The sequence below is a fragment of the Archocentrus centrarchus genome, chromosome 10 (assembly GCF_007364275.1).
Source record: "Archocentrus centrarchus isolate MPI-CPG fArcCen1 chromosome 10, fArcCen1, whole genome shotgun sequence".
In the NCBI taxonomy this organism is placed as follows: Eukaryota; Metazoa; Chordata; class Actinopteri; order Cichliformes; family Cichlidae; genus Archocentrus; species Archocentrus centrarchus.
In genome coordinates, this window is record NC_044355.1 from 19,748,614 (window position 1) to 19,761,782 (window position 13,169).

The 13,169-nt window shown below is 39.1% G+C and overlaps 1 pseudogene; it reads left to right on the forward strand.

Annotated features, from left to right (window-relative positions):
• Positions 1 to 1,278: 1,278 nt before the first annotated feature.
• LOC115787200 (glyoxalase domain-containing protein 5-like) lies at positions 1,279 to 4,614 on the forward strand (annotated as a pseudogene).
• Positions 4,615 to 13,169: the final 8,555 nt, after the last annotated feature.

The following is a 13,169-nucleotide window of genomic DNA, read 5'->3' on the forward strand; positions in this document are numbered from 1 at the left end:
CAGACACACACCATGTCTCATTAAAAACAAAAATATATAAGCTATAGGTGTGTCTCAGATTTCTGGCAATAGCACAAAGTGTGTGTTTCATGTACTTTGCTGCTTCAGGTTTTTCTTAGATTATCTTTTAACATGTTTCTTTTCACAATCACAGGGATTTTCATGTTTCAAAGGTTCAAAAACTTCTGTTGGCAAATAAATAAAACTTTAGTTTTGCCATTGGTGCTCCCATAATAACATTTTATTTTCCTCCTTGGATTTTTTTTGTTACTAGTCATGATTAAATCAGTCATCATGTGATTTGCAGTTTAGACAAACACTATATTGCCAAAAGTATTCACTCACCAATTCAAATCATTGAATCCAGGTGTTCCAATCACTTCCACAGCCACAGGTGTGTAAAGCCAAGCACCTAGGCATGCAGACTGCTTCTACAAACATTTATGAAAGAATGTGTCGCTCTCAGGAGCTCAATGAATTCTAGCATTGTACAGTGATAGGATGCCACCTGTGCAACAAGTCCAGTTGTGAAATTTCCTCACTACTAAATATTCCCCAATCAGCTGTTAGTGGTATTATAACAATGTGGAAGCAACTGGGAATAACAGCAACTCAGCTACAAAGTGGTAGGCCACGCAAACTCACGGAGCAGGGTCAGCAGATGCTGAGGTGCCAACTTTCAATCTCTACAAACCTCCAAACTTTACATGGCCTTCAGATTAGCTCAAGAACAGTGTGTAGAGAGTTTCATGGAATGGGTTTCTATGGGTGAGCAGCTGCATCCAAGCCTTACATCACCAAGTGCTATGCAAAGCATCGAATGCAGTGGTATAAAGCACACTGTCACTGGACTCTAGAGCTGTGGAGATGTGTTCTCTGGAGTGACAAATCACACTTCTCCATCTGTCAATCTGATGGATGAGTCTGGGTTTGGTGGTTGACAGGAGAACAGTACTTGTCTGACTGGATTGTGCCAAGTGTAAAGTTTGGTGGAGTGGGGATTATGGTGTAGGGTTGTTTTTCAGGAGTTGCTGTGGAAGAACCTGACTGGCCTGCACAGACTCCCGACCTCAACCCAATAGAACACCTTTGGGATGAATTAGAGCAGAGACTGTGAGCCAGGCTTTCTTGTCAAACATCAGTGTGTGACCTCACAAATATGCTTCTGGAAGAATGTTCAAAAATTCCCATAAAAACACTCAACCTTGTGGGAAGCCTTCCCAGAAGAGTTGAAGCTGTCCTAGCTGCAAAGGGTGGGCCGACATCATATTAAACCCTATGGATTACGAATGGGTGCGGCACAGTGGCGAGGTAGTTAGCACTCTTGCTTCACAGGAAGATGGTACTGAGTTCAAATCCAGTATCCAGTGGGGACCTTTCTGTGTGCGTGTTTTTTCCATGTCTGTGTGGGTTCTCTCCAGATGCTCCTGCTTCTTTCCAAAGACATGCAGTTAGTGGGGTCAGGCTAAATTGAATGGGATGTCACTCAGATTCATATACAGGTAAGGGTAGACCAGCAAATACTTTTGGCAGTATAGTGTGCCAGTGGAAATCATTTTCTATTGCTGCGTGTCATGTAGCCAGCCCTTCCTTATTTCTATAGTAAATACACCTTAAACCACAAACTCACAATTTGTAGCATTTGCACATTTCCTTGTTTCCTTATTTCCTTATTACTCACTTAGTTATGTAATTATTTCCTTTTTACTTATGAAATACTGCAATCAAAAGTTTCTTGCAACCTGTTTTTGTTCTTGGAAGTGTCTTCAGTTTACAATTGTCCCATTCATTACTTTCCTGAATGTTAAAGTGACATGTCCATAATAAACATACCTTTCATTGTTCTCCACTCATCTTTAAACTTTAACCACGAATGCCCATTGTTGTGGCTTCTGTTTTGTTGTTATGCAGAAGACTCCACTGATGACACTGATGACCCACCTGTGAATTCCAACTCTGTTACCTGACAGGTGAAGCAGTATCGATGAGGGTAAGATGGGTTGGTGTTACTCCACTGTTAGATTGTTTCTGTTTTGTATGTGGGTGTAGACCCTGGGGAATGTCTGCCTATTGTGGCTGAGTTGATGAGTGTGTCCCAATTCAAAAAGATCCCGTTAAGTGTTCCTAATCTTTGATACACTTTCATGTAGAGGAGAGCATTTTAGCTGTCTTTATTTGCTCTAATCCTTCTTTATGATAAAAAGTGTAGGTAGTATTCACAGGATTGTATAATGTGTAATGATGGTTAATAACAATCATCACAATTATCTCTAAATAAACTTGCATTCACCCATAATTTTTTCATAACTTTTATGATAAAATGTATCTTTTTTTAGTTGGTGGAAATGGAGAAGCAATGTCTTTCTTTTACTTTTAAATGCTTAAGTGCCCAGTTCAACTCTACCAATTTCTGTTCATGGCGCCAAAATCAAGTCATAGTTTTTTGTTTTTTTTTAAAGTGAGGCATCTGGATCATTTGGTTCTTACAGTGAAAACTGTGTCAGATACTATCATTTTTTTACAGCTCAGTTTTTGGCACAGAGGTGGTCACATTCAAAGTATGCACAGTGTAGTACACAGTCATTATTATTATTGTTGTTGTTGGACCAGTCATGTTTTATTAAATGTTCTTATGAACAGTGATGTCAGTAACGCGCTACTTAGTAACGCGTTACTCTAATCTGACTACTTTTTCTCGGTAACGAGTAATCTAACGCGTTACTATTTGCAGTCCAGTAATCAGATTAAAGTTACTTATCCAAGTCACTGTGCGTTACTATTGTTGTCATTTTCCTCAGTACAAAGATATATTTTGCTTTCTTCTTGCATCTCGGGTAGTGACTTCTGGCAGATGCGACAGTTAAATCCCGTTTTCGGCATGAGGACAATAACAGCACAGCGACACAAACAGAAACAATGGAGGGAGGAGAGAGATGCGCGTTTTCCAGCTGAAATACAGACACTATAGTGAGTCTGTGTCAGCTAAAGATGACAACATCAAGGTTAGCTGTGCACTTTGTGCTGGCGACAAAGTGCTATCTAGTTTCAAAAACACTACGTCAGACATGAAGTAACATCTGGAGTCACGGCGCAGTCAAACTTACAGAGCGAGTCGCAACAGTGGCGAAGCAGAGCTGCGGCTAATGCAGGAGCCCCCCAGCACCCAAGTGGGGGAGAGCTGAAGAAGTTGAAAAGCCCTCTACTATAGTATGTAGTAGAGGCTGGTATTGTGCCAAAAAGTGATCGTCTGCCAAACAGCAATTTTCGGTATTTGCCAAAAAAAATAAATAAATAAAAATCATTGCCTGTATTTAAACGGCTGTAAATGACTTGTTGACCTATAGTCTGTGAAGTATATATCAAATACATCTCTCATGAATGATATCAGGTGATTCATGACCACTCAAACTGAGTGGTAGATGCTCCACTCAGTTTTTGGCAAAGTGATTTCTATATATTCATTTTTTTTTTTCCAAGGTAAAAACTGTCTGACATTAAAAATATCTTTTAAAACAGAAATCTGGCTCAGAGGCTGCAGAAATCACAACAAATATAACATCACAGTTATATAAAGATATTTGAAGTGGCCAAGCCACTCATAAATCATGTTGACTGCACTCAGTTTAGCAATATACTGTAAGCAAAGACATTACACATAAAAGCACACAGAAACATCTGAATCACTTTATGACAGACGATCACTTTTGGCACAAGACCGGCAGCTGTTGAAAGTAACTAATAAAGTAACTAGTAATCTAACTTAGTTACTTCTAAAATTAAGTAATCAGTAAAGTAACTAAGTTACTTTTTAAAGAAGTAATCAGTAATCAGTAGTCGGACTACTTTTTCAAGGTAACTATACCATCACTGCTTATGAAAGACAATGACAAATCATTACATTGCAGTAAAAAAAGTAAAGTGTCATTATTTGAGAGAACGTCCACTAGATGGCAGACTTTGTTTGTGAATTTTGAGGCTTGGCTGTCGAGAGCTTAGAGTCATTTTTGAACACCCACACACGTCTTATCTGCATTCATCTTGAAGGGAAACCGCAAGGCCCTGAGCTTCGGGCAGCAGAAGTTTAACCTTCACCAGCTGGGTCAGGAGTTTAGAATAGAATAGAATAGAATGCCTTTATTGTCATTATACAGGATGTACAATGAGATTGGAGAGATTTTGGACCAAAAACTAAGTGTCCAACGTCAGGCTCTGCAGACCTGTGCCTCATCACCAAAACCCCTCTGGCAGCAGTATCTGCTCATCTTAAGGTACCCCACACAAATGTTTTGATTTTACATGTCACATTATGGAACCATTTTGAAGATCAAACAAAAACAGAGCTTGGTTAAATGATCTGTGTTCATTTCTCCTCTGCAGGTTTGTGGAGTTGAGATTGAGGAGGGTCCAATGGAGAGGACTGGGGCTATGGGGACCATCACCTCATTGTACTTTAGAGACCCTGATCATAATCTCATTGAAGTGTCAAACTATATCCAGTCAACAGCAAAGGACTCTTCTTGAGACTTCTTTGTCCTTGTTCACTGACATGTCACAGTACTTCCCAACACTGCACCAGCCCACCAAAAGCAGTGCTAGTCTAAAGCACAATGTCCAATTATTGTTTTTGCCATAAGTTGTCTGTATTTTAAACTGTTATTTTAACTTTAACTTAGCCAAAGTGCTGTACACAACTAAGAGCAAATATTAGAGCCAGTTATTCAGACAGGGTGGAAACATTGGCTGGTTGTTCCGCCCTGCTTAGGTTTCTGTTTTAGTAATGTGTAGAAAGGGCAGTGAAGTGAAGATTAGCACCAGAGGGTGTTCAGCCACATCATCAAATGAGTATTTGTGAAGGTTTTTATGTAACTTTGTGAAGTGAAATGGAACAATTATAAGAAACACTACTATTCAGGAGCAAATCAAAGGTTATAATGTATACTAAAGGCTTTCTTTTTTTTTTGAAACAACAAAAATATGTTCTAAGAATCCTTTTAAAAGCATTCATACTTTATATTTATGGCTCAAACTATTGGTGTATACTGAATTGTATATAAACATAATATAGAAGAAGCTTTTTTTTTCCTAAAGATTTTTACTTCAGACACACACCATGTCTCATTAAAAACAAAAATATATAAGCTATAGGTGTGTCTCAGATTTCTGGCAATAGCACAAAGTGTGTGTTTCATGTACTTTGCTGCTTCAGGTTTTTCTTAGATTATCTTTTAACATGTTTCTTTTCACAATCACAGGGATTTTCATGTTTCAAAGGTATGCAGACTGCTTCTACAAACATTTATGAAAGAATGGGTCGCTCTCAGGAGCTCAATGAATTCTAGCATTGTACAGTGATAGGATGCCACCTGTGCAACAAGTCCAGTTGTGAAATTTCCTCACTACTAAATATTCCCCAATCAGCTGTTAGTGGTATTATAACAATGTGGAAGCAACTGGGAATAACAGCAACTCAGCTACAAAGTGGTAGGCCACGCAAACTCACGGAGCAGGGTCAGCAGATGCACAGCATTTGCACATTTCCTTGTTTCCTTGTTTCCTTATTACTCACTTAGTTATGTAATTATTTCCTTTTTACTTATGAAATACTGCAATCAAAAGTTTCTTGCAACCTGTTTTTGTTCTTGGAAGTGTCTTCAGTTTACAATTGTCCCATTCATTACTTTCCTGAATGTTAAAGTGACATGTCCATAATAAACATACCTTTCATTGTTCTCCACTCATCTTTAAACTTTAACCACGAATGCCCATTGTTGTGGCTTCTGTTTTGTTGTTATGCAGAAGACTCCACTGATGACACTGATGACCCACCTGTGAATTCCAACTCTGTTACCTGACAGGTGAAGCAGTATCGATGAGGGTAAGATGGGTTGGTGTTACTCCACTGTTAGATTGTTTCTGTTTTGTATGTGGGTGTAGACCCTGGGGAATGTCTGCCTATTGTGGCTGAGTTCTCTGACTTGTTAAAGAGTGTGTCCCAATTCAAAAAGACTCCAAACTTGCATTCACCCATAATTTTTTTCACAATTTTTATGATCAAATGTATCTTTTCCTAGTTGGTGGAAATGGAGAAGCAATGTCTTTCGTTTTCTTTTAAATGCTTAAGTGCCCAGTTCAACATCACCAATTTCTGTTCATGGCCCCAAAATCAAGTTATAGGTTTTTTTTTTTTTTGAAGAGAGGCATCTGGATCATTTGGTTCTCACAGTGAAAACTGTGCCAGATAATTTTTTACTAGCTAAAATACAATGGAAGAAGAAGGAGAAAAAAAAAAGCAGGCCATCAGTTTAGACTGAAATGCATTTTCTCTTGCAGTGTGCCGTGCAGTCAGTCTTTCAGTTATGGAATCATTTCCTTTTTACTTATGAAATACTGCAATCAAAAGTTTCTTGCAACCTGTTTTTGTTCTCAGAAGTGTCTTCAGTTTACAATTGTCCCATTCATTACTTTCCTGAATGTTAACGTGACATGTACAAAATAAACATACATTTAATTCCCCCCAGGATTAGAATGTGCAGTGATGCATAATAATAATGCATAATAATAATAATCACCACAATTATCCCTAAATAAACTTGCTTTCACCCATAATGTTTTCATAACTTTCACAATTCCTTCATCCTTTCTTGTCCTTCTTGTTTTCATTGCCCATAGCTGTATTAGTTGGTCATCTTGGTTTTATTATTATTACCTCCACCAAGGAGGTTATGTTTTCGGTCTCGTTGGTTTGTTTGTTTGTCAGCTGGATTACTCCAAAAGTTATGAATGGATTTCGATGAAATTTTGTGGAGTGGTTGGAAATGACAAGAGGAAGAAGTGATTAAATTTTGGCAGTGATCCAGATCGCGATCTGGATCCAGGAATTTTTTTTAAGGATTCTTCACTATTGCGAGATAGGGGGATTTTAATAATTTAGCTTCTACCTACGAAACACAAGGCACAAAAACCTGAAAAAAATTACAGTGTAACATAGTGACACGTTCTATCAAACAACATAGTGAGGTGACGATCATTTTTTTATTGTTTACTGCTCAGATGATCCTAGCGTCTGGGAAAGATGCAAGAATATTTCACAGCATTTAGATACACGTATTACAGCGTCAGTGACCCTATGGCCTTGGCGGAGGTTTGCGCTCCCTGAGTGCTTCTAGTTTATATATAAAATTCTTTTAAAAGTGTTAAACACAAAAGTCAGTGTTAATTATGTATCCCAGACAGACAGTCTGTTGTTATTTAATGGTTTATCAAAGTATAAAAACACAAGACTTACTGGGCTTGAATGTGATATAGCAGAAAATTTTGTGATATATAATGGGTCATACCTGGCCATAACACTACTGTTAATTATCAGATTTATTATTTTTTTAGCCTGTGGAAATGTGCCTTTTCTTTTAACACTTAAACCCTCAGTTCAACTCCACTGATTTCTGTTTATAGAGTCAAAATCCGTCTGTTTTTTTTTTTATTTTTTTTGTTTTGTCCAGTCATGGTTTGCTCTCATCTACTGTAGGTTATCAGCATTCAAACACTGGAAACTGTCAGATACAAAGGAACCTGTTCTGTTGAAGTGAGCAATCTGGATCATTTGGTGCTTACAGTGAAAAGTGTCCCAGATACCATCAGTTTTTACAGTTCAGTTCTTGTTATGAGGTTGTCACTTTCAAGTTACACACAGTCAAAATCAAAGACACTGTTAACTTTATTGTCATTGGAACAGTTGTGTTTGATTAAATGTTCTTCTTAAAGACAATGAGAAATCATTACATTGCAGCAGAAAACGCAAAGTGTCATGGTTTGAGAGAACGTCCACTAGGTAGCAGGATTTGATTGTGAGTTCTGAGTTACATCTGAACACCCACATCTTATCTACACTTTCAAGGGAAAACGTAAGGCCCTGAGCTTTGGGTAGCAGAAGTTCAACCTTCACCAGCTGGGTCAGGAGTTTGAACCAAAAGCTAAGCATCCAACATCAGGCTCTGCACACCTGTGCCTCATCCCCCAAACCCCTCTGGCTGCAGTAGCTGCTCATCTTAAAGTATCTGAGTGTTTTGATTCTGCATGTCACATTATGCAACCATTTTGAAGAAACAAAACAAAAACAGAGCTTGGTGAAATGATCCATGTCCATTTTTCTGCAGGTTTGTAGAGTTATTGAGGAGGGTCCAGTGGAGAGGACTGGGACTATGGTGTGTGTCCCCATAGCTCTACACAAGTGTACCTTGGAGAAATATTTTAAAGACAAATGTCCATCAAACAATGAAATGTGTGGCATTTCTTCTCTTTACTGCAGTTTGGATGAAGTGAATTGATAGGAGCAATTTTAAAACCATTAGTTGCCAAAGCTATTGCTGTATACTGAATTGTACATAAATATAAAATAAGAGGGTTTAAGAAAAGGTATGCTCTTTCTATACCTTCTGAACCCAACAGGGAGACCAAACGTGTTTTTGTACGCACATATTTTGTCCCTCATATTTTATATTTCTTTATTGAGATTTTTTTTTGGCAGTAGCACAAAGATTGATTTTCATGTACTATTCTACTTTAGTTTTTAGATTTTTGTAAACAGCTTTCCGTAATAGAGTGAAACACAGTCACAAAGATTTTCATATTTCAAAGTTTCGTTTTGGCAGTGGTACCACGGCCATTGTCAGCTATTCAGTTTCAAAGCACTTTTTTTCCCCATGTCTGTAACACGACACTACTGATGATCTAGTTATTACCCATGCCAAGCCTGTCACACGTGTTGTTGCAGTCATAAGACGGAAAGACAAATTCTTCTTTATTATTGAATAGAAAACGTAACACACTGCTTTTATTACCATTCACAAGTAACTTGACCAGCTATTATAAAATGGAAACTCCATCCCCATCACAGTAGTAAGTGTAGCAAGGGTCCACACTGGAATAAAAGCCCTAAAATATGGTACTATATGAGGTATGATACCTCTCTATATGTCACAGATATGGACAATATCCCGATGAATGGAATGGATCTTTGACAGATTTGTTTTGAGATTTCTCCATAAACTGACAAGATTGGACCCTGAAATGAACATCTGTTACATATCCATATAATATCCGGATAATATCCATTTGGAGGTGTGTTGGAGTGTCTGTTTCTGCGTGGCGGAGTAGAACCAAATATGGATGATTGCATTTCTGAGAGGTAACCAGAAAACTGTAAGATCTGTCAGCAAATAGTTATGACGGCCTGTTCCAAAACAATTGTAGTATTTGGAATTTGGCTCCCAGACGGCCTTGGATGGCTGTCTGTCTAAATCGTCTCCTGGAGATGTTATGTAAACAGATGCTATTCGCCCCCGCCCCATGTTGTGACCTATATGAACTGGTATCCTGGCACCCATCTATACCATCTTATCATTAACATTATCATGAACTGCTAGTCGAGGAAGCTGGCTTGCCATCACAGTATCCTGGCGCGTCTCTGCTGGCAGCCCCTCCACTCCCCACCCTAGTGCTCCCATGCTATATGCCATATGTGCTTACTTTGCAGAGGTTTTTTTCAACCTCATACTGTGCCCCCATTATGGGGAAAATACGAGATGATTTTTTTCCTTATTTGCCCTATTTGTGCCAAATCTCCCTGCTTCGGAGGTTAGCGCGAGAGTGAACATCGCAACTGCGAGATCACGGTGCTCACTGTTTATGCCCTGCACGGCAGACCGGCGTACCTAATAAAGCGGTGAAGGAGCATCACGGTAAAAGGACAGTTTCGGAGGACTGGGTTTGCGTTCATGAAGCCAAACCACACATCTTTATTTAACCAGTCACCTACCTGTTACCAATGCGGTGCCTTCCCTGTGATTCACTTGTGAGACGTTATTAAAGACTGTTCCATTGCACTCCTGGGTTGCTGCAGTCTTTCTTACCGAAGACGTAGGCCTGACTGTATACACCACCTAACCAGTATAACCCTTACACTATTGTTTCGCTTAAATGGCAGCGCCTGTGATGGCAGCAAAGCCATCGAACACTTACCTCTTGTCTCTGTCTTTGGATGGGTGTTCTGAAATGTTGTTATATGTTTTGACATGTAACAACAATAATTTGATTCTTAATTGATTCTTGATTCTAAATTTACATATAATGATTTGGGCCTAAATTTATTCTAAATTCTAAGTTTATGTACAGCACTTTGGTCAACTGTTGTTGTGTTAAATGTGCTATATAAATGAACTTGACTTGACTAAACATCTATGACAGATCAGATCTCCAGTATTCTCTCCGTATTCTCTCCAGGAACATTATGTATACGTGGCAGATCCGGATCATTCCATGGCATTCCAGATCTTTCCGGATACAGGCCCTTTTTGTCCAGTGCCAGTCTCAGACATCCGGTGATGCCCCACTAAAGACAGCAGCTTTTACAACATCCAAAGCTGCTGTCTTTCTGGTCTCTTGGTACCTTTCAATTGCACAAGGAATGCTTCAGACAAACCAGAAAGTTGTCCTGTTTAAACCTGAAGATTTCATTCATCACTGATATTCACCAGCCCATTCTCAGGATGCAACAATCACTAATGACCTTAGCCACCACTATGTTGGAGGCTGTTAGCATGGCTTCCAGTGACTTTGAATTGCTCTTAGTTATGTAGCAATTTGCACCTACCAGGCTGATTTGACTCAACAACAAAGCCTAGTGACTCAAGTCCCATAATAGCATTTTGTTTTCCCTGCTTGCATTTTTTTTATTACTAGTCATGATTAAGTAAGTCATCATGTGGTTTGCACTTTTGACTTTTCAATTGTAGCGTGCCATGCAGGTAGTCCTTCAGCTATGTAGTTATTTCCTTTTTACTTATGAAACACTGCAGTCAAAAATCTCCTGCAACCTGTTTTTTTTTTGTCCCCAGAACTCTGAGTTTACAATTTTCCCATTCATCACCTTCCTGAATGTTAAAGTGACATGTGCAAAATAAGATAACTTTCATTGTTCTCCACTGATATTTAAATGAGTGCCCATTGTTCTGACTTCTGTCATGTTGTCATGCAAAACACGTCATTGATGACACTGATAATATGCCCTAATCCTTCCTTATTATAAAAAAATGTAGTTAGTGTTCATAGGATTGGAATCTGTAATGATGTTTATTATTAATAACAATTACCATAATGCTCACTACATAAACCTTTTTCACCTTTTTTTAGTGTTTTCATAGCTTTATATTTTTTTGCTCTAAAATGTTTGTAGTTTAAACTGTTATTTTAAATATTCGAGTATTTTATGGATCATTAAGACAGGGTGGAAACATTGACTGGTTGTTCCGCCCTGCTTAGGTTTCTGTTTTAGTAATGTGTAGAAAGGGCAGTGAAGTGAAGAATAGCACCAGAGGGTGTTCAGCCACATGATCAAATGAGTACTTGTGAAGCTTTTTATGTAACTTTGTGAAGCGAAATGGAACAATTTTAAGAAACACTGCTAGTCAGGAGCAATTTTTTTTTTTTACATATATGATTCAGAATAAATAAACAGTATTTTAGACACTTTAGTTTCACATCCACCAGTAACATAGGGTGTCTGATCAGACCCAAATTCATTCTTTGGTACCATGAAGAACTGTCTGTAGAGAGAAGGAGGAGGTCTGATGTCAACACTGTGTAGTGAGTGTTGATTTAATGTGGAGACAGATGGCCTGAAGGCTTGTAAACCTACCTGAAAGTACACTATATGGACAAAAGTACTGCGCCACTTACTCATTGCACCTGCAGGTGCTGGTCAGCCATGAAAATCCATGCTGTGAATCTCCCAGCACACAATTTTTTTGCTGATGTTAATGCCAGATGAGGTTTGGAATCTTATTGAGTGAGCAGAGCGTTGGAGACTATGCACCAGAGCACTCGGTGACCCCGCTCTGTAACCTTATGTAGTTTGCCACTTCATGTTTGAGTTGCTGTTGTTCCTAAACTCTTCCACTTTCCAATTATACCACTTGCAACTTATCATTGAATATCTAGGAGGGAAGATAGTTCATGAACTTATTTATTGCAATTCGGACTCATCTCAACAGGAGATGAGGCAGCCTACAGAGAGGAGGTCCAGAAGTTGACAGCCTGGTGTTCAGAGAATAACCTGGAACTGAAGACCATGAAAACCAAAGAAATCATCATCGACTTCAGGACAGGACAACACAGGACTGACACAGGGCCCCTCTATATCAAAGGCGAGTGTGTGGAGAGGGTCCACACCTTCAGGTTTCTTGGTGTCCTCATCTCTGCTGATCTCTCTTGGTCAGATAACATCACAGCTGTTATCAAGAATGCTCAGCAGTGACTTCACTTCCTGAGGGTCCTCAGGAAGAACAACTTGGACTCAAAGCTGCTGCTGACCTTCTACCACTCATGCATTGAGAGCCTGCTGACGTACTGTATCACAGTATGGTACAACAGCTGCACTGAGGCAGACAGGGTGAGGCTTCAGAGGGTAGTCGAGAATCATTGGCTGCCCTCTCCCCTCCCTGACAGACGTCTACACCTCCCGCTGCCTCAGCAGAGCCAGAAACATCATCACACCCTGGCTTTGAACTGCTGCCCTCTGGCAGTTTCTTTGCCAGAGCAATCACCACCCTGAACACCCACATCTCTGTGCAATATTATATTATTCATACTGAACAAACTCTATCACTCCTATACTGTGTAATATCCAATATTCCTTCACTAGTGCAATATTCATTCATCAAGTGCAATACTGACCATCTTCATTATTAGAATTTAGAATCTTTATTGTCATTGAACACGGAAGTTGCTCAACGAAATTTAAAATGCAGTCCTTCCAGGTGCCTCAGACAATAAATAATAAAAATATCAGTGATAAAAGAATTAATAAAATACAATACATAATGATAAATTAAAATGAGAAGAATCTAGCCCCGATACACTCACACTCATATAGATACCACACACACACACACCCACGCACACACACTCAACACTACCACCCCACATCACTTTCCATTGGACAGCACAGAGTTGAGTTCAGTGATGGCCCTGGCATAAAAGCTTTTAGAAGTTCTATTTTATATTTTAGAAAGTGTGACTTTCTACTGCATGACACTGAACAGGAGTGGCCCTCCAATCTCACTGTACATTCTGTATGACAATAAAGTCATTCTATTCTATTCTATTCTATTCTA